The following is a 12,831-nucleotide window of genomic DNA, read 5'->3' as shown; positions in this document are numbered from 1 at the left end:
ATTTTTGCCGCCCTAGGCAAAAACATTATTTTCTGGCACCCCATGTAGTGACATCTCAATGTCCTACCCATATGACCTGCCCATGCTATGACATTACATATGCCCAATCCCTGAGGGACTGCTTCTTCAGCAGTCTGACCATCTGGCCAGTATTAACGCTCTTTGCTGGCCTGCACAGCTCATTTGCCCAGACTTCGGTAAAGCCGCCACATGTGTGCATAGGCATGCGCAGCCAATTTTATTAGAGTGTGCACCAAGAAATTCTTCCCCTATTTTGTTTTTATTTTTATTATTGTTATGTAAATTGAATATTTTTAAAAATGTTTAGTGGATGTGCGGTGTGGTTGTGTGTTGTGTAGGGTGTCTGAAAGTGTTGTAGCTATGTGTTAAGTGTATATTTGTGGCTTTCTGTGTGTGATGTATAAGGCTGTGTAATGTGTGTATAGGTGTCAGTGAGCAGTTTGTGTGGCAGTGTGGAAAGCATTAGTAGGGGGCAGGGGCGGACTGAGAACCCTCAGGGCCCCCGGGCAAAATAAATCAAGGGCCCCTTACAGGCCCCACCCATACTCCGCAGCAAGCGCCACCCATGTCCCGCCTCCATGCACCGCCTCCAGCCACACCCTACACAATCTTTAGACACAAGGAACAAAAGTGCAATAATCCCTTCAAGGCCCCAGTAGAGACTACAATGGGCCATGGAGGGGGGTCTTTCTAGCAGAGGCTATCTCAGTGTCCTTTAGAGAGTGTGTTAGAAAGAATCCCCTCCAGGCCCTATTAGAGACTACAATGGAGTCTAATAGGCTTGGAAGGGAGTCTTTCTAACAGAGGCCATCTCAGTGTCCCTGCTGGAAACAGTCGCCTCCAGGCCCCAGTAGAGACTACAATTGAGGGCTAATGGGCCATGGAGGGGGGAGCATTCTAGCAGAGGCTATCTCAGTGTCCTTTAGAGAGTGTGTTAGAAAGAATTTCCTCCAGGTCCCATTAGAGACTACAATGGAGTCTAATGGGGCCTGGAGGGGGGTCTCTCCAACACTCTGGTTCCTATTCACAATATAGCAACACAACATAGCTGATACCTAGGCCAAGTTGGCTCCTCTTACCTTAATTACTGTTGCTGACTGGCAGTCTGTGGGCTTGCTGGAAGGCTGTGGGCTTACTGGCTGCGGCTGGCAGGCTGTGGGCTTGCTGGCAGGCTGTGGGCTTGCTGGCTACTGCCGGCAGGCTGTGGGCTTGCTGGCTGCGGCTGGCAGGCTGTGGGCTTGCTGGATGGCTGTGGGCTTACTGGCTTCGGCTGGCAGGCTGTGGGCTTGCTGGCAGGCTGTGGGCTTGCTGGCTGCGGCTGGCAGGCTGTGGGCTTGCTGGCTGCGGCTGGCAGGCTGTGGCTTGCTGGCTGTGGCTTGCTGGCTGGCAGGCTGTGGCTTGCTGGCTGCGGTTGGCAGGCTGTGGGTTTGCTGGCATTTAAAGCCTAACTGGTGGCCTGTAGGCTGGCTGGCTGTCTACTGGCCAGCCTGTGGGCTGGCTGGCCTGTGGGTTGGCTGGCTTGCTGGCTACTGGGGCACTCGTAGATTATTTAAAGAAATAATCCATGCACAATAACCACTACTACTCTGTGTAGTCGTTATGGTGCCAGGAGGGCCGGGCCCCCCTCCCAGAGTAAGTAGTCAAACCGTTTAAGAACAGTTTGACAACTTACCTGGGGATAAGTGGGATATGAGGCTGTAGTAGGGTATAGGAGCAGTGGTGCAATGTGTAAGGGGTGCAGTGTGTGTGAAAGGTTCAGTGTGTGTGAGGGGGTGTAGTGTGTGAATGTGTAGGGTGTGTGGGGCAATGTGTGTACGAGGGGGCTGTGTATGTGTGTGGCAATGTTAGTATGGGGGGCTGTGTGTGTATGGGTGGGCAGTGTATGTGTGTGTGTGTGAGGCAATGTGTGTAAATGTGTATGGTGTGTGTGGGTGTATGGTGGGCAGTGTGTGAATGTGTATGGTGTGTGGGGGCAGTGTGTTTATGGGGCTAAAGTTCACTCTCACCACTGCGACCACCAGGAATACCTGGTGGTCACAGTGTTGAGAGTGAACTCTAGCCCGTAGCTCCAGGGCTAGAGTTTACTCTCGCAAGAGCCGTAACGTTGCCGTGGTAACCGCGGCAACGATCTGTGCTCGCGCAAGAAGGACCCAGAGGAGCTGCAGGCTGAGCTCCTGGGTCCTCTCTTCCTCCCTCCCCTGCCGGCTGCCCGCACGGTGCCTGCGGACAGGGGAGGGGGCAATTGCCCTCCTCTTACTCCCCCCTCCCCCTCTTCTTACCCCCCCTCTTCTTACCCCCTTCTTACTCCCACTCTCTTCTTACCCCCCTTCTTACTCCCCCTCTCCTTACTCTCCCCCTCTTCTTACTCCCCCTCCCCCTCTTCTTACTCCCACCTCTTCTTACTCCCCCCTCTTCTTACCCCCTCCCCCCTCTTCTTACCCCCTCCCCGCTCTTCTTACCCCCCTCCCCCCTCTTCTTACTCCCCCTTCCTCTTTTTACTCCCCCTCCCCTCTTCTTACCCCCTTTACTCCCCCCTCTCTTCTTACTCTCCCCTCTTCTTACCCCCCTCCCCCTCTTCTTACTCTCCCCTCCCCCTCTTCTTACTCCCCCCTTCCTCTTTTACTCCCCCCTCCCCCTCTTCTTACCCCCTTCTTACTCCCCCTCCCTTCTTACCCTCTCTCTCTTCTTACCCCCTCCCTCTTCTTACCCCCCTCTTCTTACCCCCCTCCCTTCTTACTCCCCTCCCTCCTCTTACCCCCTCCCTCTCTCTTCTTACCCCCTCTCTTCTTACCCCCCTCCCTCTCTCTTTTTACCCCCCTACTCCCCTCTCTCTTTTTACCCCCCTCCCTCTCTCTTTTTACCCCCTCCCTCTCTCTTTTTACCCCCCCTCTCTCTTTTAACCTCCCCTCCCTCTCTCTTTTAACAACCCCCTCTCTCTTTTAACCCCCCCTCTCTCTTTTAACCCCCCCTCCCTCTTTTAACCCCCCCTCCCTCTCTCTTTTAACCCCCCTCCCTCTTTTAAACCCCCCTCCTCTCTCTTTTAACCCCCCTCCCTCTCTCTTTTAACCCATCTCTTTTAACAACCCCCCCTCTCTCTTTTAACCCCCCTCCCTCTCTCTTTTAACCCCCCCTCTCTCTTTTAACCCCCCCACCCTCTCTCTTTTAACCCCCCCTCTCTCTTTTAACCCCTCCCTCCCTCTCTCTTTTAACCCCCCTCCCTCTCTCTTTTACCCCCCCTCTCTCTTTTACCCCCCCTCTCTCTTTTAACTCCCCCCCCCTCCCTCCCTCTTTCTTTTTTTCTTTTTACCCCCTCCCCGTAGCGTGGCCGAGCTGCTCTGCGTCCGCGGTGCCGGCCGGATTGATAGGAAGGTGCGCACACACACTGAGTGTGCACCTTCCTGTCAGTCCGGCCGGGTACAGGAAACAGAAACTCCTGTTCCGCGTGGAACAGGAGTTTCTGTTTCCTGTACCCGGCCGGACTGACAGGAAGGTGCACACTCAGTGTGTGTGCACCTTCCTATCACTCCGGCCGGCACCGCGGACGCAGAGCAGCTCGGCCACGCTACGGGGAGGGGAGGTGAGAAGCTGCAGCCGCCTGAGCGCTCTTAAGAGAGCGCTCAGGCGGCTGCAGCATTTAAAGGGGCGGCCGGGCCCCCTGAGGGCGGGCCCCCCTCCCGGCCGGGCACTCGGACCATGTCCGAAGTGCCCGACCGGTCAGTCCGCCCCTGGTAGGGGGTTAGGGGCAGTAGTGGGTTGTTAGAGGCAATAGTAGGGGATTAACCATTGTACAGCACTACGGAATTTGCTGGCGCTATATAAATAATAAAATAATAATAATTAGGGGTGGTAGTGGGTGTTTAGGGGCAATAGTAGGGGGTTAGGGGTAGTGGTGGGTGGTTAGGGGTATTAGTAAGGAGTTAGGGGCAGTGGTCAGTGGTTATGAGCATTAGTAGGAGGTTAGGGTCAGTAGGGGTGGTTAGGGGCATTAGTAGAGGGTTAGGAACAATAGTAGGGGTTTAGGGGGGTAGGGTGCAATGGTCGGGAGTTAGGGGCAGTAGTGGGGGTTTTGTCTTTAGGATGTTAAAAAGGGGCTAAGGGGAATGTTAAAAACTATATATATATATATATATATATATATATAAAAAAATATTTGTAAATGTTTCTTCCCCATCCCTGAGGCTTACCTTGGGCCAGGGAGTGGGATCCGGTTCCAATTCTGCATTCAAGGGGCACTGCAAATTGTAGGTGCTCCTGGCGCCCACGATTCCGGCCGCCATTCTACGTGCGGACACTGCCGCCGTAGCTCTTCCACAAGTGCTGCGTGAAGAGGTCTGCACATGGCAGCCTTTCCGAACATGCGCCCTAGGCCGGCGCCTACTACTCCTATAGGTGGTGCCGGCCCTGGTCAAGTATCTGGTGAAGGTGGTGCTGGAGGGAAAATCACAGGATATAGCACATACCCTGTGCTAATCTCTCGCTTTCATCTTTCAAGTAAATCCCTGCCTCCTAACAGTGTCCAGTGAATCAGAATTTCATTGGATAGGGTAAAAGGGTGGCCCACTGATGTGAATCATGTAACCAGAACCCCTCCAAAGGGACAAACATGCCCAAAAAGAGGGCTTGTCTGCATGAATAATTAGATGGTCAACTTGTCGTGAATGCATGTGAATTCATTGCTTGCCACTTATCTAGGATGATAAACCATATTGGCATACTGTGAAGACAGCATCCCGAGCTTGGCATAAATACATCTAATGATGAACTAGCTCTACGTTTTCTATGGACTGTCTCCTAGCACTTGCTGGTCCACTCCTCTCTTAACCTTCTTACTAGTGGGCAGAAGCTCCTGTTATACAGTCTAGGACAGAGAAAAAGTGTATGTAGTGAGTGTATAGGAAAGGGAACATGCCACAGTGTTAGAGAGACTGAAGCAGCAAGTGCATTTGCATAGTGCGCAAAGTCAGCTTTACTTTAAAGGACCACTATAGTGCCAGGAAAACATACTCATTTTCCTGGCACTATAGTGCCCTGAGGGTGCCCCCACCCTCAGGGACCCCCTCCTGACGGGCTCTGGGGAGAGGAAAGGGGTTAAAACGTACCTTTCTCCAGCGCCGGGCGGGGAGCTCTTCTCCTCCGATCCTCTTCCTCTCCTCCCATTCGTCTGAATGCGCATGCGCAGCAAAAGCTGCGCGTGCATTCAGCCAGTCTCATAGGAAAGCATTATCAATGCTTTCCTATGGACGCTTGCGTGCTCTCACTGTGATTTTCACAGTGAGAATCACGCAAGCGCCTCTAGCGGCTGTCAATGAGACAGCCACTAGAGGCTTTGAGTGCTGGATTAACCCATTTATAAACATAGCAGTTTCTCTGAAACTGCTATGTTTATTAAAAAATGGGTTAACCCTAGCTGGACCTGGCACCCAGACCACTTAATTAAGCTGAAGTGGTCTGGGTGCCTAGAGGGGTCCTTTAAAGGAGCACTATATATACAACCATGTATTCTTGATCCTATAGTGTTAAACGCACCATTTAAGTGGCTTGCCCCCCCACCCTCCCCACCTCACCCCCCTGAAAAGCAATGAAAACTCACCTTATTTACAATGCATCTCTATGGGGAAAATTCAGCGTCCCCATGTGTAGCGGAGAGCTGATATCCAACAGCTATTCTCCACTTAAGATCCCATTGAGGCTCAGGAACAAGGCAATAGTAAATCTACAAGCAAGGTTTCCAGCAGGCAAAGTAATATGGCAATATCCCACAGCAATCCCAATAACTGGACGACACACAGTTTCAGGAGCAGAACTAAAATCTTTTAATCACACACTTTCTTATAAAGGGTTCTCCCTTGCAAGGGAGGGATTTACAGTAATCAGTACAATGACCAATAGTACAGTAGTTACCTTCCATACCTCTCCTCCCCTCAGTGTGACACATAATCCACTTATAACTAGTAAATTTTTACCCCTATTCTGGATGTACCCCAAAACAGCCTGGTACAGTTATTTAAATGGTATCCCCTGGAAGCCCTGATCTGGGTGACCAACATATCCAAAATTCACCCAGATCGGACCAGGGGTTCGGGAGTTAGGTGGAGGGTATAATTTGACTGACAGCACACGAGGTGGTATCCGAAAATGGTTCCATACGTTTTGGCCCTGCGGTCGGTCTTCGTTCCGGAGGTGAATTGTATAGAAAATACTGCCATCCATGGTTAAATTTCCCTTTATTCGAATACCCTCGTTCAGTACTTTAAAACTACCGAACGGGGTTCTAATTAACCTTCCCGTTCGGGAGTTATGGAACTCTGGAGGTCTCAGCGGTGTTCGGGTAATCGAGTGGCCAATTTGAGTTCCAGACACTCGACAACCAAACACCGGTGAGGTTCGTTTGCGTAAGATGGCCGCTGCCACGTGTACGCATACGAACGGCGACCACCCAGATACATACATAACGAGCTTGTTAACCTGCGGTCAGAGAAAGTGTGAACCTTAATAGCTGCCACACTTCTCTCTGGGGTGGTCCGCCAGTTCGGTAGTTTCCCTTCGCATAGTATACGGATGGAAACTACCGAACAACATACGTTAAATACATAGAGATACATTAGTAATGTGAACAATACTATACGAATTACATACTGAACATGGTTACATAGGAATAATACAGGACAGGCTTAATGCATTCCGCTACACTGCTCCCCCTTGCCCACAAGCCGGCATACACAGTCTGATCCCACACGGATCGGCTTGGGGATGTCCGGGGTGCTCACGGATCATTTCTCCAGATCAGTTTGTCACGACAACCCGTCAGCGTTTCCATTTTGCTTACCCGGGCAGTACTGAATATTAAAGTCAAAAGGCTGCAGCGCCAAACTCCAGCGCAGCAGCCTGGCATTGTCCCCAGCCACCCGGTTCAGCCAGACTAACGGGTTGTGATCCGTGAGCAGGGAGCAAGCCTGTCTATATGAGTACGGTTGCAACTTTTTCAAGGCCCACACCACAGCCAGGCATTCCTTCTCGATGGCGGCGTAGCTTACTTCCCTGGGTAATAACTTGCGACTGATGTAAGCCACGGGATGTTCTCCGCCATCAGCCCCGACTTGGCTCAGTACTGCCCCCAATCCAAACATAGAAGCATCTGTGTGTACAAGAAAACGTTTAGTTGGATTGGGAGCTGCCAAGACAGGGGCATTAACAAGTGCATTTTTCAGGTGTTGGAATGCCTGCTCACACTCCGGGGTCCAGGTTACTTGGCGGGGAAGGTTTTTACGGGTCAGGTCAGTGAGGGGTATGGCCAGGGCACTATAATTAGGGAAAAACTTCCTATAGTACCCTGCTGTCCCTAGAAATGCTAACACCTGGGTCTTAGTCTTAGGGGTCGGCCACTGGGCTACAGCCTCTATTTTGGCTGGTTCTGGCTTCTGCTTGCCACAGCCCACTCGATGGCCCAGGTACTGTACCTCGGCCATCCCAATGCTACATTTAGCCGGTTTCAATGTCAAATCGGCTTCCCTGATTCTGTCTAGAACCGCTCCTATACCTCTGGCCATCCGGTCTAGTAGCTCATCTATCCTAGGCATAGGGTATGCGTCGGATACCGTCTTTTCGTTCAATCTCCTGTAATCCACGCAAAAACGGGTCGTACCGTCCCGCTTTGGTACGAGGACCACTGGAGAAGCCCAGGGGCTATCCGAGGGTTCAATCACGCCTAACTGGATCATCTCCTCAATCTCCTTACGCATATTCTCCCGCACCGCCTCAGGGATGCGGTACGGGGTCTGGCGCATGGGGAGTTGTCCTGGGGCTTCTACTCGGTGGGTAGCCAGAGGGGTGTATCCAGGTATATTAGAAAAGGTCTCCTGCTTTTCTTGCAGTAGTTGTTGTACCTCAATACGCTCCTGTGGACTCAACCGATCCCCCAGGACAAGCTCTCCTAAATCTCCAGACAGCTGTCCGTCTCCCAGCAGATCGGGGCAGGCTGTCACATGCTTCAGAGGTGGATGCACAAATAGCCGTCACCTCCTCTGAACATTCCTGGTAGGGCTTCATCATGTTCACATGGATCATGCGTCGCCCTCCAGTCCCTGCGCAGGGGACAATTATATAAGTGGTGTCACATCTCTGTTCCACCACTCTATAAGGGTTTTGCCAGGCGGCCTGTAGCTTATCATATCGGACAGGTTTTAAAATTAAAACTTTCTGCCCAACCTGGCGCCCCGATCGTACCATGTGCGCTGGCGCGTCTGAGCCGCCTGTAGGTTCTCCTTTACCGTCTTAGTCAGTGCTTCCAGGCGGCCTCGGAGAGCCAACACATATGGTACGATAGGGGTGCCATCTGCGCTACGGTCTCCCTCCCAATGTTCCCTAATTAAGTCTAGGGGTCCCCTTACCCTCCTCCTGAACAACAGTTCAAATGGGGAAAATCCTCTGGATTCCTGCGGCACCTATCTATAAGCAAATAGGAGGTGAGGCAGAAATTGTTCCCAGTCTCGGTGGGTCTCAGCGAAGGTTCGGAGCATCTGTTTTAAGGTGCCATTGAACCATTCGCAGAGCCCATTGGTCTGGGGATGGTAGGGGGCACTAATTATGGGCCTGACCTTACAAAATTTCCAGAGATGTTGGGTGACTTCTGGCGTGAACTGAGTACCCTGATCCGAGATGATCTCCCTGGGTAACCCCATCCGGGAGAAAATCTGCATCAGCGCCTCAGCCACAGTCTCAGCATTAATATTGGTCAAAGCTACCGCCTCGGGGTAGCGAGTGGCGTAATCCACTACTGTCAAAATGTACTTTTTGCCCGATGGGCTAGGTTTCCGGAGGGGGCCTATGAAATCCACGGCTATTCTATGAAAAGGTTCTTCAATTATGGGCAGCGGGTGTAACTTGGCCTTGCGCTTATCCCCCCTCTTTCCTACCCTCTGGCACGTATTGCAGGTGTTGCAATATTTGCGCACCTCCTGGCTAATTCCCGGCCAAAAGAAACTTTGGGTCAGCTGGTACCGGGTACGACTGACCCCCAAATGTCCGGATAGCGGAATATCGTGAGCTATCCGGAGTAATTCGGTTCGGTACCTCTGAGGTACTACAATCTGCCTTACAACAATTGGGTCTGACCCAGCTACCTGCTTATCAGATTCTCTGTACAGTAACTGTCTATCCCATATAAATCTTTCCCCCTCCGCCCCCGGGTGGTCAGAGGTGACTTTATTTCGATATACCTGTAGGGTAGGGTCAGTGATCACCTCTGCCGCAAATTCGTCAGGAGGGGCCCAAGGGACACAGTCTAGGGGAGGGGAAGGATCTCTTACCTGGACCTCCGGCAGTGTGTTGTAGTCCTGGGTGCGGGCCTGTTGCCTGGTGACCACTGGGTGTGCTTCCTCAGTGGTTTGGGGCTCAAATGCCGATGTAAGTTTGCCCAGGTCATTTCCCAATATCACCTCAGCAGGCAATTGCGGCATCAGGCCCACCTCCACATTTCCTGACCCCGCACCCCAATGCAAATGTACCCTGGCTGTATTTAGCCGATACACGGCTCCCCCTGCAACCCTGACAGCCACAGTCTTATTGGTTTTGGCCCTGTCCGACACCAAGTGACTTTGGACCAAGGTGATAGTGGCTACCGAGTCTCTGAGCCCCTGCATAGGCTTCCCCTCTAGGTACACGGTTTGCCTATGGTGCTGTCTGTTATCCGCCTGTGCCTGAAATGGGTTGGCCTCATGCAACACTTCCCACTGTTCCACAGCTGTGACTGGAGCTGCAGAGCCATAGGGGAGTGGTGTCTCGTCCTGGTAGTGATGCGCTGCGGCTCTCGGTGGTGGTGGTGGCCCTGGTCGGATCCAGGTGGTACAGTCTCTAGACTGCGGGCAATCTCGCTGGTAGTGTCCCCACTTCTGGCACCGGTGGCATTGCACAGAAGCAGGTGGGCGATATCTCGGTTGCGCTGTTGCAGGTGCTGGTGGAGGGAGTTGTCTCGGTGGGGGGTGAGTGTTAGTGGAGAAAGAGTTTCCTCCCAGCAGTCGCATAGCAGGTTTAACACTCACTGCCTTGTGTTGTCTGCGCGCATCCATAAAATCATCTGCCTTTTTAGCAGCTTCTGTGAGGGAGTGGGGTTACGGTCTCTCACCCCTTCCTGCAGCTCTGCGGGTATCCCCTCATAAAATTGTTCCAATAACAGCATTTGTAATAAGTCCTCCATGGACCGTGCCTGGTTTGCCTGTACCCATCCGAGAGCTGCCCTTTGTAACCTGCAAGCCCATTCTGCGTGTGAGTCCTTTTCCGCTTTTTTCAGCTCCCTGAAGCGCCTCCGGTATGCCTCTGGTGTCATAGCATACCGGGCCAGGATAACTTCTTTCACACGGCTATAATCTCTGATTTCTATGTCTGGTATGGTACGGTAGGCTTCAGCTGCCCTCCCAGTTAACCGTCCTGCTAAGATGGGTACCCAATCTTCCCTATGGATGTTATGCAGCGTACACAGTCTTTCAAAGTCTTGGAGGAAGGCATCTATATCCTCCTCCGCTTCTACATACTTCTTAAGCGCTTGGTATGGGATTTTAGGCTTACCCTCTTGCACCATAGCTACTGCTGGACTTCTTTCTGGTGTCTGCGGTCTCCTTTGTCGCATTACAAACTCTTGCACCTCCGTCATGGTTTTGGAGATGATTTCCGCTGATGGGTTTCCCCATAAAGTGCCAGTCTGAATTGGACTTGCCTTTGGAACTCCTCTTGCTCTGTTCTGTCGGTTCCATTTCTTTGTTCAGGGATCAAACCCTCCTCTGTTTGGTATTCTGCCATCACTTCAGCGATAAGTGTTGCTTTTGTTTTGCTGCTGGCTGGAATACCTTTCGCTTCCAGAAGGTCTTTCAATGTGGATCGCTTTAGTGTAGAAAAGTCAATCTCCATTAATCCTTGTTCCTCTGTGAGTCTGGATCCCAGCGCTGCCAACCAATGTAGCGGAGATCTGATATCCCACAGCTATTCTCCACTTAAATCCCAGTGAGGCTCAGGAACAAGGCAATAGTAAATCCACAAGCAAGGTTTCCAGCAGGCAAAGTAATATAGCAATATCCCACAGCAATCCCAATAACTGGACGACACACAGTTTCAGGAGCAGAACTAAAATCTTTTAATCACACACTTTCTTATAAAGGGTTCTCCCTTGCAAGGGAGGGATTTACAGTAATCAGTACAATGACCAATAGTACAGTAGTTACCTCCCATACCTCTCCTCCCCTCAGTGTGACACAAAATACACTTATAACTAGTACATTTTTACCCCTAGGAATAATACAGGACAGGCTTAATGCATTCCGCTACACCATGCAGAGCGTGGAGACGCTGAACGCCAGTGCTGCCTACTGTGCAGCACTGAGCCAGGAAGCACCTCCAGTGGTTAGCTGAGGAGAGGCCACTTGGAGGTGTCCCTAGGGGCAATGCATGAAAATGCCTGAAGGCAATGATTATACTCACCAGAACAACTACATTAAGCTATAGTTGTTCTGGTGGCTATAGTGTCCCTTTAATTAATTTCATTGTCAGCCAGTCCACACTACATCCCTCTTAAGTTTCCATACTTACCTTTCTTTAATCGATTCCTCTTCTCTCCCTCTGTCAGGATCTGTTCTTCATTTCTTCCTGTCTGCTCTAGTTTTCTTAAAAACATAAGATAAAGTAGGGACTACTTGTCTTACGGAGGTTTCCAATGCCTGACCATCTCTGACCAGCGGAGGAGCAAAGTGTGCTTCATTTCCGGTGGTCAGAGAAATTTTCCCACAATTGTTAGCTTGCCTCCCTGTTCCGGCGATGCTTCCTGTCAGTGTTGCCGAACGTTCTGTCATTTCGACAGAATGCAGGCAAAACTGCCAAATTGCATCCTAACAGAAGGATAACAGTTTCTCCATTCGTGTTAGGACGCAATTCGGGACTTTGTTCAGATCGGAATTTCATTCGAATGAATGAAACTCTGATCTGATTTGTGCCGCAGCTGCATCTTGCAGCCGCTTAGTAGATAATTCCCACGGTATCAGGGAGTTATCTATCAAAAGGCTGAAAGACCTAAATTGGTCTTTCAGCCACATTTACTATTACTAAGTAAAGATAACTTAGTATTAGTAAATTCTGTCCCTACTCGCTATACAGCGAGTAGGGGGCATGTCTAGTAAACAGTGAGCAGCCTGTTAAAAAATAAATAAAAATGTGGCCATAAATAACAATAAGGGGGGGGATCTACTGTCCTCCCCACCCCTCACCGGCGGGTGGGGCTATGAATAAAAATAAGGGGGGGACCTATTGTCCCCCCCGGCACCCACCCCTGCGCGGTGGGTGGGGGCCCTAAAAAATAATAATAAAGGGGGGACCTATTGTCCTCCCTTCCAGCCCCCACCCCTAAGCGTAGGGTGGGGGCCATGAATAAGGGGGGACCTATTGTCCTCCCCCCGGCCCCCACCCCTGAGCGGTGGGTGGGGGCAATAAATAACATAAGGGGGGGGAAATATAACAATCATTCATTCCTTAGCAGGTCTTAAAATTTGGTGAATACAACCTCAGATGATCACACAAGGCCGTCTTTAATATTGATTGGACCCTGGCAAGCATTTGCTTGGGGCCCCTGGTCTCTGCTCCCCTCCCCACTCCCTGGCATGCAATCACGCCCTCCACCCCAATGCAGTGGCGGAACTAAAGTAGAAAGAGCCCTGGTGCAAGAAATATTTGAGCCCACCAATCTCAAGCTTGGCCACTCTACTTCACTGTGTTAAAGGCATACTGCACTATTATTGTCTCTTTTTCCTTTTTCTCTGAGATACCATGCACTGT

General features: G+C 51.1%; 1 pseudogene; it reads right to left on the bottom strand.

The window, feature by feature from the left end:
- Positions 1-12,376: 12,376 nt before the first annotated feature.
- Positions 12,377-12,508, bottom strand: LOC134572135 (small Cajal body-specific RNA 11; annotated as a pseudogene).
- Positions 12,509-12,831: the final 323 nt, after the last annotated feature.

The sequence above is a fragment of the Pelobates fuscus genome, chromosome 8 (genome assembly GCF_036172605.1).
Source record: "Pelobates fuscus isolate aPelFus1 chromosome 8, aPelFus1.pri, whole genome shotgun sequence".
Taxonomy (NCBI): Eukaryota; Metazoa; Chordata; class Amphibia; order Anura; family Pelobatidae; genus Pelobates; species Pelobates fuscus.
The sequence above is the reverse complement of the archived record's forward strand: the minus strand, read 5'-3'. Positions and strand labels throughout refer to the sequence as shown.